Consider the following 18,091-nt stretch of genomic DNA (forward strand, 5'->3'; position numbering starts at 1 on the left):
AGCCCAGGGAATCTGGCGGCTTTGTTTGCTCCCCAGTGTGGTCCCAGGTGTCCCCCCGCTCTGGCGGCCCGGGGTGGGGGAGCAGTTGGACGTGAGCAGACAGGCCACATAGGAATGTCTGTCTGAGGAAAATCCAAAGTGGCCGCCAAGGCAGGGCAATGAGTGGGAGGCCTGATGTTGAAATCGGGATCTGTAGAGCTGAGCTTGGCAGGTGAGAACAGCACACCCCTCCACCGGAGGCCAAGTCCCCAACCGAAAGATGCTGCCTGGGAAAGAGGCTGGGGCATTGCTGTGTGACCAAGAGCAGGTCACGACCGTTTCCCCATCGAGTGTGGACATCTAGTGCAGATTAGGGGCACCGGTCTCCCTAAATCTGAACGGAAGGCCCCTAAAAGAACTGTCACAATTGAGCTGACCCCCACGGACCACCTATAAAGGACAAGATGGCTACAGCACACATAATCCTCTCGCGGCAAGCCAGTCCCAAGGTGGTGAGCCCACTAAGTCCATTCTTATAAATCTATGTGCCCTGGACCTGTAAACGTATCCTTTTTGGTAGACTATGAGCTCCACGAGGGCAGGGATTTTGTCTATTTTGGTCACTGCTGTATCCCTGGTGGCTCTGTACCTGGCACATAGTAGGTGTTCAACAAGTATCTGTTGAATGACAGCTATTCACCAAGGTGTTACCCTATGTTGGCGGGATTTCGGCTATACTTTTGTTATAATTTCCCGTATGCCTTAAGTATTTATAAAGGGTGTGTATTATTTTTGGGACTGGGAAAAGAACCCCATAAACCACTTTCTTTTTAGAATTAAATGAATCAATCTAAAGTTAAGACTTTTCACCCCAAAAGCTGCTGTGCACAGTCTTGAGAACCAATAACTCCAGAATCAAGGATAACACAACTTCATGTCACCAGTGGAGCTTCCGAGGCCCGGCTGTGGGTGGCCAGGGGCTGGCCGTGGGCAAAAGGCATTGCCAGAGAGTCACCATCTGTCCCTTTCTCTCTACACATGGCACCATGCCACCCCAGCAGTCTCTTTTCTGGACACCCAGAATAGCATCCACATTGCTTTCTCTGCCTCTGGCCCCTTGGTCCCTCCTCTACCTGCTAAGGTATAATAAAAGGCAAATCTGACCACGTCGCTACCTTACCTAAAACCTTCCCTGGCTCTCCAGCGTTGCCAGGATCAGGTTCAAGTTAGAGCTTCCTAGACTGATATTCAAAGCCCTGGAAGTCTCATGCACGGTCTCTGGGAAGGCCCTTTTGTTACCCTCAACCTGGGCTGCTCTTGTCGAGATGCCTGCAGCAAGTCTCTTACAGGCATTTATAAACCCTGGCTTGCCCAGCTTTACTGGAGGTAGGCAGGCTCACTGCAAAAACCCACATGCTCACTGCAAAAACCCACATGCCAAACAAAGTGTTGCGCAATGACTGGGTGCCAGCCTGTAGCTGGGCGGGGAAACTGCCACAAATCCGGGAGTGACAGAGAAGCTGAACCCTACCCTCCCACCAATCTGGGAGCCGGTCCAGGGGGATGAGGAGCCTGGATCCCTGATGAATCTGAAAGGCGGGGAAAGCCACGGGCCAGCAGCCTGAGTTGGGGTGCTCAAGGCGGGAAAAGAAGTCAGCGCAGGGATCTCAGCCTTGGGGGTGCTATGGTTTGAGGCCAAACAGCACTGCCTCTCCCCTGACTCAGTTTCCCCATTTGGGATGTAGGCAATATTCTGGGATACATGGCAGGAAGGTACAGTCCTGGGAACCAAGCCAGTGTTTCCACTGCTCCCCCTCAGCAAGGGGAGCCCACGCCTCCCTCGGGCCCCAGACAGACCTGGGAGTGTGGTGTGTAATTGAATTTGGCCTAATTACCTAATTGCGCTGAGGAACAACCAGTACTGACAGAGGCCTCGGGTGTCGGGGGGTAGTTGGAAACCAGGAGCCAAGTGGCAGCCTCCGGATTCCTTAGGCATTCAGGGAAGCCGTGTTAGACACCAGCACCTTCATTTTCCTTAATCTCTCAGTTGCTCGGAACCCTGGGAGGCAGGTGGCATTGTTCCCATTCAACAGGTGAGAAACTGAGGCTCAGAAGCATCTCGTGCAGGGAACACCAAATCCGAAAAAGTAGAGAGGGGATGTGAACCCACATTCCTTCGGAACCCGGGGCCTTCACAAATGCTGTTCCCTCTGTCTGAAACGCCCTTCTCTGCCCTCCTCTCTGGGAAGATCTTCGAAGTCCTTATCGCTAGGGTCATTTCCTCAAGAAAGCCTCTAAGCTGTTCTCTGTAGAACTGATCACAGTGACATCATCACTGGGGGGTGTTTATTCCAAGTCTGTCCTCTCTACCAAGCCTTGAGTTCCCAGAGGGCAGGGACCACATCCGCCTCACTTGCACGGTATCCAGGCATCCAGCACAGGGCCTGGGATGCTGCGGTACTCAATAAATATTTGCTGAATGAATGGCTGAAAAATCTCTAAATTCCAGGTCTTTTCCAGACATAGTGTGTCGGTTTCCTGCCATCACTGGCCTGGGTCTTTGGAATGGTGGGGGGTGGCGGCGGGGGGGTAGGGTCTCACCTGTAAAAAGTATTGCACCTGGGGCTGTGCCAGGTGTCCCTGAGTCACAGGGGAGCTTCACTGATTCCTACGGGGCAGACGCACCCTCCGGGATGGAAGGACAGGACACTCGGTGAGGCCTTGTAGTGAAGGGACAGGCCTAGGGCCACCCAGCTTGCAAACAGAGCCGGAACTGGAAGCCAGGCCTGCTCGAGTGTGGGACCCGGCCTCAACGCCTCTCACCGTGGTCCTCAAATGACAGAGAGAATGAACAAGGCTAATCTACAGAGGACAAGTGCTCAGATCCAAAGGAAAGCAGTTGGATTTCAGGTTTTGTGAAACAAGGCAAGAGACAGGTTATTAGACTTTTCCACAAAGGCATCTCCCACTGGGCTCATTCGCAAGGCAACCCCACTCCAGAGACACGCCAGGCCTCCATTCATCCGGGACCCTGCGCTTGTCAAGCGTCCTTCCTCCTCCTTCTGGAAGGCATCTGCCCCGGAACCCAAAGGTGCAGGTCTGGAGTGGGACTGCCTGAGTCCAAATTCCAGCCCCATCGCTTGCTGGCTACATGGCCTTGAGCAAGTCATTAGCAACTCTGAGTCTCAGTTTCCTCCCGATATTTTTGTGGAGGCGAGAGAATGCGTGTGCAGTGTTTTGTTCCGTGTCTGGAACATGTAAGGACTCAGTACAAGTGAACTCTTTAGTTGGTTAGGAGGAGAAAATGATAGCATTAGAGGTTTGGCATGGGATTATCGATAATGGTAGTATTAGCAGTGATAGGAGCTGTTGTGGGAGTAATAGTAACGAAACACAGACACTTAACTACACCTATTCCTTATTATTGCATACCTCCTGTTCTCCAAAAGGGCACTGTCTGCCTGCTTCTCCTTTCCTGTCCAACTTACAGTGTCCTCCTCCCTGACCCAGCTTTCCTCCTCTCATGGCTGAGTTTTGGGTGGGAAGGGTGCTTATCCTATCCACCCACCTGTTTCGTCTGTTACTGGGAGATGGCAAACGGATACAGGGTTTTCACTACACGCAGGCACAGCTTCCCCCGCATCGTCCCCTCTAATCCTCAACACCTCAACACAAACGACTCTAGCAGGGAGGTATATGGTTAGCTCCGTGTCCTGACGCCACAGCTGAGGCTCAGAGAGGTCATGCCAGTTACCTAAAGTGACCCAGCTTGAAAGCAAGGAGAGCAGGACGTAAGCCCAGGGTGGCCTACCTCCATGTTGGATACTTAACCACATGGGTGATTTCTATGCCTCACCGTGGCCCGTCTTCTCACCCCCAGCCCCACTCAGGAGCTCCTCAGAAGCACCCTTCCCTGCTGACATGGCCTGTGCCCTCTTTCTGTACTCAGAGAAGGTGATCCAGTCCCACAAACTCTGCAGACTGACCCTTTCCCCTCCCACGAGTCATGGGTCCATCTGTCCCAGTCCTGGTCCCCAACGATTTAAGTCCCATGCCTCCACTGGCCACCCGAGAGCCAGCCGTCAGTCACAGCCAGACTGGCCAGCACTGTGTCTTCAATAAGGGGTGGCTCCATATTAAAAACCTCAGGAGATTTCTCACAGGACTGGAGAAGGCTGCGGTTCTGGGCTTGTGTCTCACATGGCCTCAGGCGGTCCCCCATGCAGCAGCTGCCCCACTGGGGGCGCTGGGTTCTCTGGTCCCCAGACCCACTCTGTATCGTGCATCTGGATGCCAATGCTTTTTGTACGACTCCTGGCTGTGTGGACATGTGAGTGTGATATGGAGCCGAGGCAGCCTTTTCCGCACAAGGAGGAGGCCTAGGACCAGACCCTGAAGCCCAGCCTTGGCCAAACAAAGGGCACAAGTGCCTCAGGGGAAACAGACCCGATCTGTGGGGTCACCTGCCCACTCCCTGAGCTTTACAGGGGCCAGTACCTTTCTCCTCCTCTTTCTTTTTCTTATGAGGGAGGAGAAGAACCAGACAAGGGAGGCCTGTCCCCAGGGGCTGGGCACGAGAGGATCTTCCCCTGGAGACTGACAAGGGGCCAAGGGGCTGGTGCTTCCACAGCGGCTGGGCTGGCGGCCAACCACAGGGGCATCTGGCCGCACTTCCCAGCCGCTTGGCTTCCCCATGGACCCCAACAGCAGGCCAGTTCCCATCTGTCCCCGGGGTGGGGGGACGGGTTCCATTTTCTCCCTTCCAAGCCCTTTCGCATGCATACACGCAGCCCCTTGCCTCCTTGCCTCCCGGCCTCCCAGCAGACGCTTAATTGGGAGGAAGTGAGTCTAAACATCTGGGGCACACATCTGAGAGTGGGGAGCCTGGAGGAAATGGGAATACAGGCAATTATGTCACTTCCTTGGCGGAGGGTACGTAGGAGGGGGGGCAACCCTACACAGCAGCGGACGTGTCTGGGGGCGCAGCATAGGGCTGGGCTGGGGCAGGACCTGGGGGGGTGCACCTGTGGATGGTGAGCCTGGGGCCTACAAGCAAACGTTGCTGGTGACATCTGGGCGGGGCTGAGCTGCAGCTCTTGGGCCCAGTGGCGCTTGGAGCTGCGGTCCCAAGGGGAAAGGGGAGACAAAGGAAATGAAGGAGAGAGGGAGAGGGAGGGACAGGGAGGAAAGGAGAGGGGAGAAAGACAGGGAGAGTGGGAGAAAGGAGGGAGGGAGGGAAGTGGAAGGGAGGTGGGGGAGACAAAGGGAGAGGGAGAGAGGGGAAGAGGGGGAGAAAGGACAGAGGCAGAGGACTGTTTTGCTCAGCTTAGAGGGAGGCCTCAGGCATCCGGGAAATGAAGCCTCCCCAAAGGGTGCTCTGAGGAGGCAGGGAGCCCCAGTTCTGATCTCTTCCCAGCCACTGCCCATCTGTGTGACCCTGGGCATGAATTTCACAGTCTGAGCCTCAGTTTTCCCAACTGGAAAAGAGGACAGAATGCCTCCTCATAGGCTGTTTTAAGAGCCAAGGTGCTCAGCTACGTGAAGCGATGGCAGAGCACAGTCTATCTCTGAACCGTCCGATCCCATCTGGGTTGGGAGCTGCCTGCCTGCCTGCCGGAAGTGGCTGGCCCCAGTGGGTTCCACATCCCCCCATCGCAGCTTCACCCTCTGCTGATGCGGGTCTATTGACCTTGTCTTTTTCCTGAGCATGGAGGGTCTGTAAACTCCTCGAGGGTACAATTTCCAGGGTTACTCAAGTGCTAATCACACAGTCTGCATATAATAGGGGCCCATGCCCTTTGTTGAAGGGGTGAATTTCGTTTTATCCTTTGCACTGAGTTTCTGTTGTCATAATTATGTGCCTGTTTGAAAGGCGGACTCCTAATTTCACTCCTCCCTCCCAATAACTTCTGTTTCCTGCCAGAACAGGTGAGACTGGGTCCTTTGGAATTCCCTACAGGAGTCCAGCCCCAGGCAGTGTTTCCCACCTGGCCAGCCTCAACAAGCCAGAAAATGTACCCAGGAATATAAAGAAGCAACTGTTAACAGCTCTTCAAGGAAAGTCATTGGCCAGAGTTTCCGAGCTCTGAGGTGCGTTCCTCTCTGGATGCAGGAAGAGCGAGGGCGGCAGGTCTGGCCAAGGTGCCCATGCTTCCTTCCAGCCACTGCCCGGCCACTACCTTGTCCCCAGTGAGGTGGGAATTACCACCTTGCAGAGTCTCCCACTGCAAGACACAAACACCTGGTTGCCTGGGCAGCACCTTGCCAGGGTGATGTGATCCAGATGGTCCCCCGAGAGGCAGCTGGGTTGCCATGGAAACAGAACTGCTGCCGCTCCAGCCAGGAGACCCGGATTCTAGATCTGCTGGACCCCAGGCTTGGAGAAGTGAAGCGATTTGCGTAAAGTCACATAGCAAGCAGGGTTCGGAGCCTGTGCTGCAATGCGAGACTCAATCTGAATGATTATGTACAGAGCCCTTCTGAGATGCCGGCTTGTGTTAAGTAGTTTGTGCTGAACATTTCAGGAGATGTGGCCAGGGCAGGGGGGTCCCATGTGGCATGGGAGTGATGGAGCTGGGCTGAGCCTCGGTCAGCCTGATCCTGATGCCTAAGCTTAAACCCCTGCCCCATGCCGCCCCTACTCTGGTGTCCAGATCTCGGTTCTGCATGTCCTGAGACCTGTCCTATCCCAGCAGCTAGCTGGCCCTGACTTGAGGGTGGCTGAAAATGTGGAGGCAAGGAGACCTAGGGGCTTACAAGGCCAAGACTCACAGTTTTTAAGGTCTGGCCTCTCCTGAGCCCTAGCTCTGCTGTGCACGCTTACCTGGCCAGCTGATGAGGGGCAGGAGGGCAGGGTCTGTTGGCCAAGAACTTCCTCCCTGAGTTTGCTTGCCAGATAGGCCCTGGGGACCAGCCAAGGGGTCACTCACAAAGAACCCGATCCCGAGAGAAAAGGCATGACCAGGGAAGGGTAGAGGGGCAAGTACTTGGAGTTGCGGCAGGGCCCTGGTCCACCCTTCCTCCCTTTCTCTTGCTTCTTTCCTTCGTCTCTTCAGTCTCAACGAATCAAACATCCATCCACTTAGAGCCACCTATCTAATGTCCCTCGCTTTGTTAGAAAAGATTTAGGTGACTTTGGGCAAGTGGAGACATCTCTTTGTGCCTCAGGTTTCCAGTCTACAAAATGGGTTGGGTCCTTGAGAGGATCAGTGCGGATCTTCATAACATACCCAGCACAGTGGCTGGCATGAAGCAGACACTCAACAAACAGTACTCTAAAGGTTGCTTTCTCTCTTGAGAGAATTTTGGGAGGGGCTGCTGGGAAAAAAGAGGCTCTCAAACATCCCCAGCCCAAGGTACAGACCAAGCTGTGCTGGTAGTGACTGGCCTCCCTCAGCCAGCCCTCTACGCTCCACTCCTGCAATCAGCCTGCCTTCCCCTCTGGGGCTCAGCTTCCTCTCCCTGGGGGGAAGGAAGACATGCTCTTGACCCCACGTGAACCTCTCCTGGAGCCTCAGGAAGGAACTGTCACCCTACTCACCTCTTACCCCTTCAGAGGTGGGTATGGTTTGCATTTACCTCGGCCCTCTCTACACATACAGGTTCTGTATTCTCCAGACACAGCGTCAGGCACAGGCTTTTGCGTTTACCTCCAGGTAGAAGAGGCCTCCTAAGACCATCTGAATGCCACCATGTTGGAATAAAATTGCTAACACGCGGTATACCAGGTCCTGTTCTGAGCACTGTACGGATGGTCGCTCACTTAATGCCTACGACGGAGGCATTATTATCATCAACTGAGGCAACCATGGCATAGAGCAGTCAAGTGACTTCTTCCCAGGTCACAGAGCTGGTGAATGGGAAGGCTGGGTGGGACTCACATCCAGGCAGGTTGCTCTGGAGTCCATGCTTTTAGTCACTACTCCTCCCTGGGAATGGTTTTTGGGAACAATATTTGAAATCGGGGCTGACCAGGACATTTCGATTAAAACAGCTGACAGGTACCGAATGCTGACTGTGTGCTGGGTTCTCTGCCACTCACCATCCATGGGACTCTGAGTGTTGAATAAGCTCAAAGATAGGAGGGTGCTCAACCTACCGACAAGGACAGATCATTGTCATATACTTAATACCTCTCCCTGCAAGCAATTCAGGTGATCTTGACATGTTCTTGTGAGTCATTAACATGATTTCATTTCAACCTGTTCATAGAGAGTACGGGGCAGCCTGTGGCTTCAGGATCAGATATTCTTGTTTGAGCCACAATTCTGGCTCTTTTGAGCCAAAGGGCCTTGATCACATTACACAATCTCCCCCAGCCCGGGTTTCCTCATCTGTAAAATGGGTAGACGTGGGTCTGGGATCATCATGTGGGGTGAGTGGGTTCGCGGCTGCTACACACAGCGAGGGCTCCGGTACCAGGAAGATGCTGACCATGTGCTGGCCATCATCGTGACTGAAAGGGGCTGTAAATCAGAGTTTTTTGGCCACTCCAGATGCCCTGCCCTGTAAATCTAAAAAGGCAAGGCAGACAGTCCCGGCACCGGCACCATTGTTAATTCCCACCTGTCTGTCTGTCTAACAGAAGGTATTTATAAGGCTGTGGCTGGCAAAGCTTGCTTCAGAAGTCCCACTACCACCATCACCACCTCGCCTGCTTTCTGCCAAGCTCCCGCTCCATTTCACTCTCACGCCCGCGGATCCCTTGAAATCCCTCCTCTGTTAGTGGGAATGCTAAGCTCCATCTTAAAACTAAAGCTCTGGCTTCCTTAATCCTCTTACCTGGCTCTTTCCTCTGCAGAATTAATTGCTGCCGATGGCTTTATTAACTTCTCGGGCAGCCATGGCATCCTCGGGGCACCCTGGGGCAGCGGGGGTTGTTTTGGCAGGATCTCTGTCCCGAACGTGCCTTTGGGCTGGGGCGGCATGTGGCTGTGGGGTGACAGCCTTGGTGCCTGGAGGGCGGTAACTGTGTTCCTGCATCTCCCAAGAGGCTGTGCCCACCCCTCGGGGGGCACACGCAGAGAAGCAGGGATGCGCTGGCCAGAGCACTGCTCCCACTTCTCCTGCTGAGGCCACCTCCCCCCGCCACCCCCTCAGAGCTGCAGTCCCCTCCTCTTTAAATGGGGATAAGCCCGCCCTGAGGATCTCACGGGGCTGGACAAGGGAGGCTGTGTAAAGGGCTGTGTTTGTGTGTAGGATTACTGTCATTTCTCACCCACAGAATGGGAGCATTCATTGATTTCAAATCTCGAGAGCAGAGACTTTGTGTGGTGCATTTATATATGTGTGTAGCCCCCGTGCTTGGCACAGAGTGGGACTGGACAAGATGATAATCATTCCCTGCCCTGAAGATTCCAGTTTAGTATTTTTTCTTTCGAGACGTGTTCTCATGCCCACGGCTCCCATCATTCATCCTGTAGTCACGAAGGTAGAGAAAAGATGAGAACTCTTTGGACTATGGAAGAAACGGACTTGGGAGGGGCCCAGAGGTGGGGGGGGGGGCGTGCCCAGGCCCCCTGTGGCCTCGGGCAGCAGGACTATCCTCTTCGACAGGAGCACCCTCAGGTGTGGACTAGGACATGTGGCCTCTGCGATGCCTTAGGTGGTCACGGGACCCAATGAGAAAACCACCTACCACGTCAGATCTCTTCCCACTTTTGGGGTGTTGCTATTACAAGGAAGGGACTCCCAATTTCCTAAACCCCCGCCTGTCTTTTTAACTGGCAGAGAGCTGGCCCAGGCTGTAGCTATGGACAGGACACCTGTGGCTCCACCCAGACCAGGGGCAGGGGCTCTGTCGTCCTGATTTTGACAGTTAGTTTCTGAATGTGGCGAGGAGGAAGGCCAGTCTGCCAGTTAGGGCGGCACAGGAGATGTAAAGTTTCCTCTTGCCATCTCCAACTTGACGTCAAAATAAGTAAGCAACCATACGAGGGATGCGACTGTCTTAGGAACAAGACTGGAATATGGCAGGGATGCGGCGGACGGGATGCAAACGACGGAAAGGGGGAAAGTGCCCTGCTCCGGCCCTGTGGGTGCCTCGTCACACACCCTCTGCTTACTGTGTGCCCCGACTCTGCCGGGCGTCATCGCCACGGTGAGGGCTGGAGGGTGTCCCCTGACCCTGACCCCACGCAGCCCTCCACCAATAATGGCTGCCGGAGGCAGAGTAAATACTTTCTCGTCCTTGCCTCTCAGGCTGAGGGGCGCATTCTCCTGTCTCCCAGAGCTCCCTGGCAGGTGGTCACAGCAGGAACCGTGCTTCACGACACCTTGTCACTGAACTCCTTCCCCTCCCTCTCCTCCCCTGCTTCTCCACCGGTGTTTTCTGGGATTCTCTTCAATAAACCTTTTGAGCCAGAATGTTCGATTTGCAGTTTGCATCAGGGAGAACCCAAACTCAGACACACATCATTTGGTTGAGGCACCTCCGGCAGCCTTGCCTTCCCCTTGGAGGAGCCTCATCCATCCCTCCCTTCCCCTCCCAGACCCCTGCCCCAGTCATGTGGCCTGAGGGTGTGCAGTCCCAGCTGGGGCTCTGGACTGGGGCCGTGAGGGTCCAGGTAGAAGCAGCCCCCTCCTGAGAGGGCTCCGTACGCTGCCTGTCAGGGTCCTTGCCCCCAACCCCCTACTCCGCCCCCTCCGCCTCCCCGCCCTGCATGAGTTGATGCCCTCAGCCTTCTGCCCCCCTCTCATGCTGGACAGGCCTGTTAAGCAGATCAGCACCAGCTGGGCCTCAGGCAGCTGTGTCCTTGCACACCCAGGCTCGGTCGGGGAGCCAGCAATGAGCTAATCCCGCAGAAGAGAGGGAGACAGGAAGAATAGCCTCCCGACAGACAAGCAGAGGCCTGCCCCCCGGGGCTCCTGGGGAACCAGAGAGGGCTGCGCTGGGAAAACTGCTGAGCCAGCCTGGAGACAAGGGCACTCTCATCTCGCTCCACCCCTGCCAACGCCAGCCAAACGCCAAAGGAACCAACAATGCCCATCGCTGCTTCTCCTTCCAAACAGAAATCTGTGCTCCCCGCAGAAAATGTGGGAAATCAAGTGTCACCCGCCCCTCCCCACCCCTCCAGACAGATCCATTATTTATAAGTTGACATTTTGGTATCTTCTTTTCTGTTTTCTGTTTCCCGTGCACCTGGCTGAGGTCACACTGAACTTACCATTTTGTGTTACCCTTCTAAAAATTAATGTTCTATCCACAAGCATTTCCACATAGTAATTCTTAGGAGACCTGGTTTTTAATGACCGTGGAGTGGCCATCGAAATACCCAGATCTCTTTTCCGGGGCATTGGAGCTGTTTCCAAATCTGTCCTCTCCCATTCTTCCATGGCACTGCCCCGCTCCTCACTGTTCACTCGGGACACCCCAGGGACCATCGTGCTACCCCTCCCCCCCCATTCCTTAGCCTGGGAACGCTGTGTCCACAAACTCTGTCACGTGGACTCCTCCCCACTGTTCTCTTTCTCCAAGAGCAGAGTGAGGCCACCCGATCCCAGGCCCCAGCCCTCAGGGAGCTGGGGGAGGGGAGGAGAGCCAGGGGCCACTGGCCCAGGACGACCTACCCCACCTGCTCCCTCAGGGTCACTCGGAAGGGGGACAGCTCCCTGTGCTCCAGATCTGACCATCTGGAGGTTCGATCCCTGCTTCCAGCACAAGTCATACGGCCTGGGTCTGTTTCTCCCCTGTCAGAGCCTTCGTTTCCTCCTCTATAAAGTGGACACGCTGATAAGGGCCCCAGTGGCCTCTCCTACGGCAGTGAATCAGCAGGAGGTGAGCGAGCCTTGTGAACAGGTTTCATCCATTAAACAGGGCTGACCATGAGTCGGTTCCCAGGGGCCTGGTGATGAAATCCAGAGCCCTTTCCTGAGCGGGACCTGCCCTGGAGTGCAGGAGGAAGGAAGCCAAATCCCTCCCCCACACCCCAGCTCTGCTGAGCTCAGATGTGGGGGTGGGGCTGGTGTCCAGGAGGAAGTCTGTCCCCAGCCTTGACAAGGCGCCCAGCCTGGCAGCCTGGCATTTCAAGGGCAAGGGCCCGCCTGCCCTGCTGTTTCTGGGGAAGCCGGCAAGCGTTAACAAATCCCCTGCAATTTGCACCCACCAATCCCGCCTGCTCACTGGGCGGCCGCGAGCCATTTTTCACGCAGAGCTGCGCACAGCTTTGTCTTAGAGAGACAGATCTGGCAGGGTGTCCCTGAATGAGGCCATTTGTCCTCCCTGGTGACGGTGATGGGAAGGTGGCTGCGTGCTCTGGGGTGGGCAGAGGCAGAGGGGGGTGGAGACAGGTCCTGGGGGAGGTGTGAAGGTAGAGACAGAAGCAGAGCCTCTAAGAGAGACCAGGAATGTCCCCACCCCCAGGAGGTCTGAGAGCCCCCATTCAGCCAGGTGGGAGCAAGAAGGATTGTTTTCAAAGACAGAGGGAAATAGTTTACGAGCATCCTTCTCCTGCTTAAGAGTCCTGGATACAAGTGGTGAAATGACCTGGCTGGCCTCTGATGCCTGTCCCATCCCAACCCTGTGATGGGGGTACGGCGTGCCATGGCTGGGACCCCCTGGTCGGGGTCTGTGTCTGAGTCCCAGGGCTGCTATACAAGTCGCTACAGAAGGTCTCTTGGGATTGAGAGCTCCAGAGAAGGACCGAGCCCCTCCCGCATGGACCACAGACTGCCAACCTTCCTGATTCTTCACCTTTCAGGCTGGCTGGGGGCCCGGGGCATGTCTCAGTCCCCTTCCCACGAATGTCTCCTCTGGGGGCTGTCAGCACATCAGAGAAGTGGGACCAAGTGGGTGTTTGTCGACACCCCCTCTGCTTGGGTCTCCACGCCAGGACCCGGGCTCAGGCTGCTGTGTTGGGGTGTGAGGGTGTGCTTAGAACAGAGGTCAGAAACACACATGTCCACAGGGTCCGGTGGGTTTCCAAATTTGGGAAATGCTTTGGGCATAAGACAATGGGGGAAACACAGAACCCATCTGGGGGGTCAGCCACCACCCCGACTGTCGTGGGTTGTGGGCCCAAGGTTCCCATTCAAAGGAAGACAGGCATTTGACTTGATGGTACAATCTCCCCAAGAGCAAATGTTGGCAACTAATAAGCATTTTTAAAAACCACCAAACATCGGAGCTCAGAAGTCTGCGGGCCACATCCAGCCCACAGGCGGGTGATTGGCAACCGCCCTCTGCTGTCCCTAAGGAAGGCTGGCCTCTTCCTGGGAGTTGTCAGGGGCAGCCTCTTCTGGCCCTCTGCTGAGTTCTCGGGTCTTTTCTCCAAAGCCTTTTGGTCACCTCTCCCAGGACGCCCATACCTGCTGTTCTCTGTGGGTTTCCCCTCTGCCAGCAGCTTAGAGCCTCTCATCTCCCAGACAAGAGCCCAGAGCCATCACCCACCCTCTGCGGGGCGACAGGAGGGGCGTGAGGCCAGGCAGAGGGCACCGCAGGCAGGGGCAGGTCCCCCTCCATTCTCTGGGCCCTGGCTTCCCCCCCCCTTCCCTTGGGTTCTGGGGTCAGCTGAGGGGACACAGAGTCATTGAGGCCGGGGACAGCGGCCGAGGCACGCAGAGGGCTCTCGGGGACCTTGAGACATGGCGACCGCCTGCTGCTCGGTGCCGACACAGCCAGCAGGCGTGGGCCCGCTCGGTGCCGCCCGAGGAGGCTGACATTTCCGCGCCGCCTGCCAAGTTGCTGAGGGCTGGCACGCGGCGGTGGGTGGGGGCAGGGGGGCCGCTGCGGCCTCTCGGGGGGCCGAGGGGAGGCACGAGGCAGGTGACCTTCCGCACGGAGGCAGAGGAGGGGCGGGGAGCCCCCCCCCACCGCCCCAGGACCTTCCCCCCGAGGAGGCTCCGGGCCGTCGTGCCCGCGTGCGCGTGCTCCGGCGTGCGAGCGCACAGGCTAAAGGCTGCACCAGAACAAAGAGCTGGGGGCTGGGTATCTGAGGGGCCCACGTGGAGACGCCTGACTTGGCGGTTTGCTGCAGTGTCTGCTCTGCGCTCACGCTCCGTCTCTGTCTCTCCCCCTCCCCCCCCCCACACACGCGCGCACACGCACACGCACCCGCCGTGCGGCGCTGCCCCCGGGCCCCAGCTCCTGCTCCCGAGCCCGGCAACGCCGGCGCGCACAGCCCAGCCCAGCCCAGCCCAGCCCAGCGCACCGCCATCCCTCCTGACAAAGCAGCGCTCCTCGCGGCATGATCTCATCCCCACCGGCCCTCGGCCGGCCCCAGCTTGGCCTCCTGACAAGAGAGACAGACACGGAGATGGGGCGGGAGGGGGGCGGGAGGGGGGAGAGGGGAGGTGCACACAGACAGGCACCCAGCCCCCCTGACTCACACACACGCGCGCACACAGGCATGTGCCCCCACACCCCCCCCCCCCCCGCCGCGTTCACCACCACACGTAGGCACACACACACAGACACACTCACCACCCCACACAGGCACATATCCCCGACACACACACACACACACACACATGCTCACTACCACAGACACATACATACACAGACATGCACAGACATACACACACACACATCACATAGGGAGAAAGTCTGAGGGGCACCAGGGAAGGGAGGCAGAGACAGATACAGGACGGCAGAGACCCTCAGAAAGAAAGGGGAGGGAGGGACTAGGAGGGTGAAAACCGCGAGAGCAGGTCAGACACAATGGGAGCTTGGACAGAGTGAGGGAGGAGGGCCAGAGGTAGCGTGGGCTGGCTGTCGGAGCTCTATGGACAGAGCATGTTCTAGAACTGCGGCAGCCCGGCTGGAAGAGGCCTGGGCGTGCCTGGCTGTGGCCAGTGTGGCCACCGCAACCACACCTGAGGCCCCAGAGACCCTCAGTGCTGCACCCAGAGGTGGGATTACAACAGGTCACACGCAGCCCCCGGAACCTCAGGGAAATGGAGCAGTGAGAAACAACCTTGCTGGGGCAGAAAAAAGCCTTGGAGAGGTAGGGAGCCATGTCAGGGGGAAAAAGGCAGACAGGAGCAGAGAAGGAGGACTGGAAAGTAATATTTATTTGGCACAGGGGTGCCAGGTGTCGGCGGGGCCCTCGCTTAATCCTCATAGGCATCCTGACAGGCAAGGCCACAGCTCTGGGAGGTGGGCAACACGGTGAAGACGGGGGCCAGTTTCGGAACCGCCCCTGGAACTCGGAGTCACTGCTCAGCTCCCCATGGCTTCTGTCCCTCCCATGGTCCTGCCCCTGCCTCTGGCCGACCCTGCATTCTACCACAGCTTGAAGCCTTCGCCCTCACACTGGTGGCCTGCTTTCCCAGAGGAAGGGCCAAGCAGGGGCATGGCTGGGAAACCAAGTCCTGAGGGCCACATTTCTCGAGGAGGTGGGGGTGAGCTGTGAGAGTGGTTAGTCATGGCTGTCGGTGCCGACGGGGGTTTGCCTCCCAAGAAGGGAATTCGAGTGGTAGCAAAGCTACAGGGACTGCCGGGCCTCCGTGTTCTCAGTTGCAGAATGGGTATATGCTGAGGCCTCGCCTCAGAGGCCTACAGTATATCATACGACTTAGCAGACACAGGGCCTGGGAAAAGGCTCAATACACTGTGAAGAGCTGTGCACAGCCAGGAGTGCAAACAGAGGGCAGAACAAAGCCCTTGTTTCAGGAGAAGCGAGGCTGGAAGATACCACTTAGCAAGGGCAGGGCCACGCTAGAGAGACTTGAACAAAGGAAAGGCCTCTCCCAGATGGAGTAGCCTCCCAGATCCTGCCCAGGAGCACAGGGGCCTCCAAAGTCTAGGTCCAGAGTCAGCTGTGGCGGAGTGGGCAGAGACTGGGCCTGGAGTCAGGAGGCCACGGGTTGAAGTCCCAGCTCTATCACCAACGAGCTGTGGGACAACAGGTAAGTCACAAACCTCTCTGAGCTCCATTTCCTCATCCATAAATACAGACAAAGCTGAGCATTGCAGCAAAGCACAAGAGAGCACCCAGCACGTACCGGCAGGGCCATGAGAGACCCCCGAGGGAAGGGCTGCACAGGGACCTGGGCCTCTCCTCCCCAAGGAGGGAGCAGCTGGGGCTTCTGGGACAGCCCACTCTCTTGTTTTCCTCCTACCCCTCTGTCCATGCTATCCTTGACTTGGTTTTGCCACTTACACACCCTCTGGGTTTATCCCCTTCTCTCTACTCCACAGGAAGTGGAACCTTCCTGGTCCAGCCACCATCATCCTGATGTCCCCAGCAATCTGCCAACCGGCTCCCTGCATCTACACCGTCCCCCTCCCCTGTGCAATCTGTTCTTCCTTGGTAGCCGGAGCCATCTTTGCAAAAGGAGAATTTAGCCATGTTCTTATCACTCTTAGTACAAAAACCACAACCCTTCAAGACAGGACGCTTGTGTCTAACTGCTGCTGACTCCTGCCTCTGGGCTCTGGAACCACTGCCCTTGTGTTAGTTCTGCCAAAAAGCCGTGCTTCCTTCTACCTCAGGACCTTCCCTCAGGCTGTCCCCTTTACCTGGGAAGAAGCTCTTCCTCTTTTTCTTTACCTATTCAACACTTCTCAATCTTCAGGTCCCAGGGAAGCCTCCCCCCACCCCCGAGTGGTCTCATAGCATCCCTGACTTTTCCTTGATGGAATTTAGCTCAGCTGGAATTTACATACATGCATATGCATACCCACCCACATACACCTGTGGTTATATGATGTTTTTTCTTTTCTCATAGGCAACGGGTCAGGAAAACCAGAGCCAACCACCTGATTTCATAAATGAGGTTTTATTGGAACTAGCCATACCCACTTGTTTAAATACTGTCTACACTTGCTTTTGTATAGCCCGCAAGGCCGGAGCTCCTTACTGTCCGGCTCTTCACGGAAGTCTGCTGACCTCTGCTCTAAACTGTAAGTTTCCCGAGGTGGGACCATGTCTGTTGCGTTTCTCGTCGGAACCCATACCTGGCCAGGTGCCCGCACAGAGCAGGAGCTTCATAGAGATATGGATATAAATGTTTCTTGGATAAGGAGCAATTTTTACCTTGTCAAAATTGTATTGACTTGAGTTATTATTAAAACTGCAGAGTCCATCAGGAATAGACGTCACTTATGAGATTCCAAGACCATTTTCTGGCAAGCAGTTCAATACAACAGCGATATCCCAGCACAGGCTGGCACGTCAAGGATCTTAGAGTAGCGACTGGCTAACCATAATTTCACACACCCTGTAAAAGACCTATCGTCCGTGTGCACGGTCTGCAAACATACATGGAGAGGAGCACGAACCCGCATCCGAGAGAGGATAGGTTGAGCAGACTTACGAAAATACATCGTGAGAAGTCTTTTAAACATTTTCGTTAAGGCTGTTTCTATATATACTCCAAAGAACTGATTGACGAATTCAGAGAAAACGTCTGTTTTATTGTCATACAAAGGAAATAATGGATTTTTTTTTCTTTTCCAATGAATTGCTCCAACATAAAAAAGGTTAACAACATCTAGACGCTGTGTCTGTCGATGCACACGTGTTTCTAGAACTTACGACGACCCCTGCAGGGTAAGTCTCATCATCATTCCTGCCTTCCCGAGGAGATAAACTGAGGCTCGGAGGCCACACACTCAGCAAGTGACAGGGCTGGGTTGTCCCAGTTCTGTCGGGTGTTAAAGCTTACACAGCACCCCCAACCTTACGCAAGATGCTGATGATGGTGGGAGATATAAAACTGTATCTTTGGTGTGGTTAAAGCCCTCGCACAGAATGCTGCTAGCACCTTCTGTGGCCTCTGTTTAATATAGGGGCAGGAGGTCCCAAGCAATGACAAAGTTGCAGTGGCTAATACTATGCGGAGCAGGCTTTAGAACCCTGCATGCACTGACTCACTTTCATGTTGTGTTTTAAGTACAAATGTTCTGAATGGATACGGTGGAGTGTCAGGGTCAAGAATGCTGACTCGAGTATAGGTGTAGGCCTCAGCCCCAGCTCTGCCACTTTCCAGCTGTGTGACCTGAGGAACCTCTCCAGCTTCTCTGAGCCTCAGTTTCCTGCTCTGTAAAATGGGGATGATCCCAGTGCTTATGCCAAGGGGTCATCATGGTGACGAAATGAGATGGTGCATGTCTCCCTTTAGCCTGTTGGGGTGTGGTGTGCCTTGGGACCCTCGCGGGCCCCAACGCACC

The 18,091-nt window shown here is 55.7% G+C and overlaps 1 protein-coding gene across 8 annotated transcripts in view; it reads right to left on the reverse strand.

The window, feature by feature from the left end:
* The window catches only part of ZMIZ1 (zinc finger MIZ-type containing 1), a 202,302-nt gene that overhangs the window by 76,992 nt on the left and 107,219 nt on the right, over positions 1-18,091 (reverse strand). The gene's annotated exons all lie outside the window — the stretch shown is intronic.

Source organism: Lynx canadensis, chromosome D2, assembly GCF_007474595.2.
Source record: "Lynx canadensis isolate LIC74 chromosome D2, mLynCan4.pri.v2, whole genome shotgun sequence".
Lineage (NCBI taxonomy): Eukaryota > Metazoa > Chordata > Mammalia > Carnivora > Felidae > Lynx > Lynx canadensis.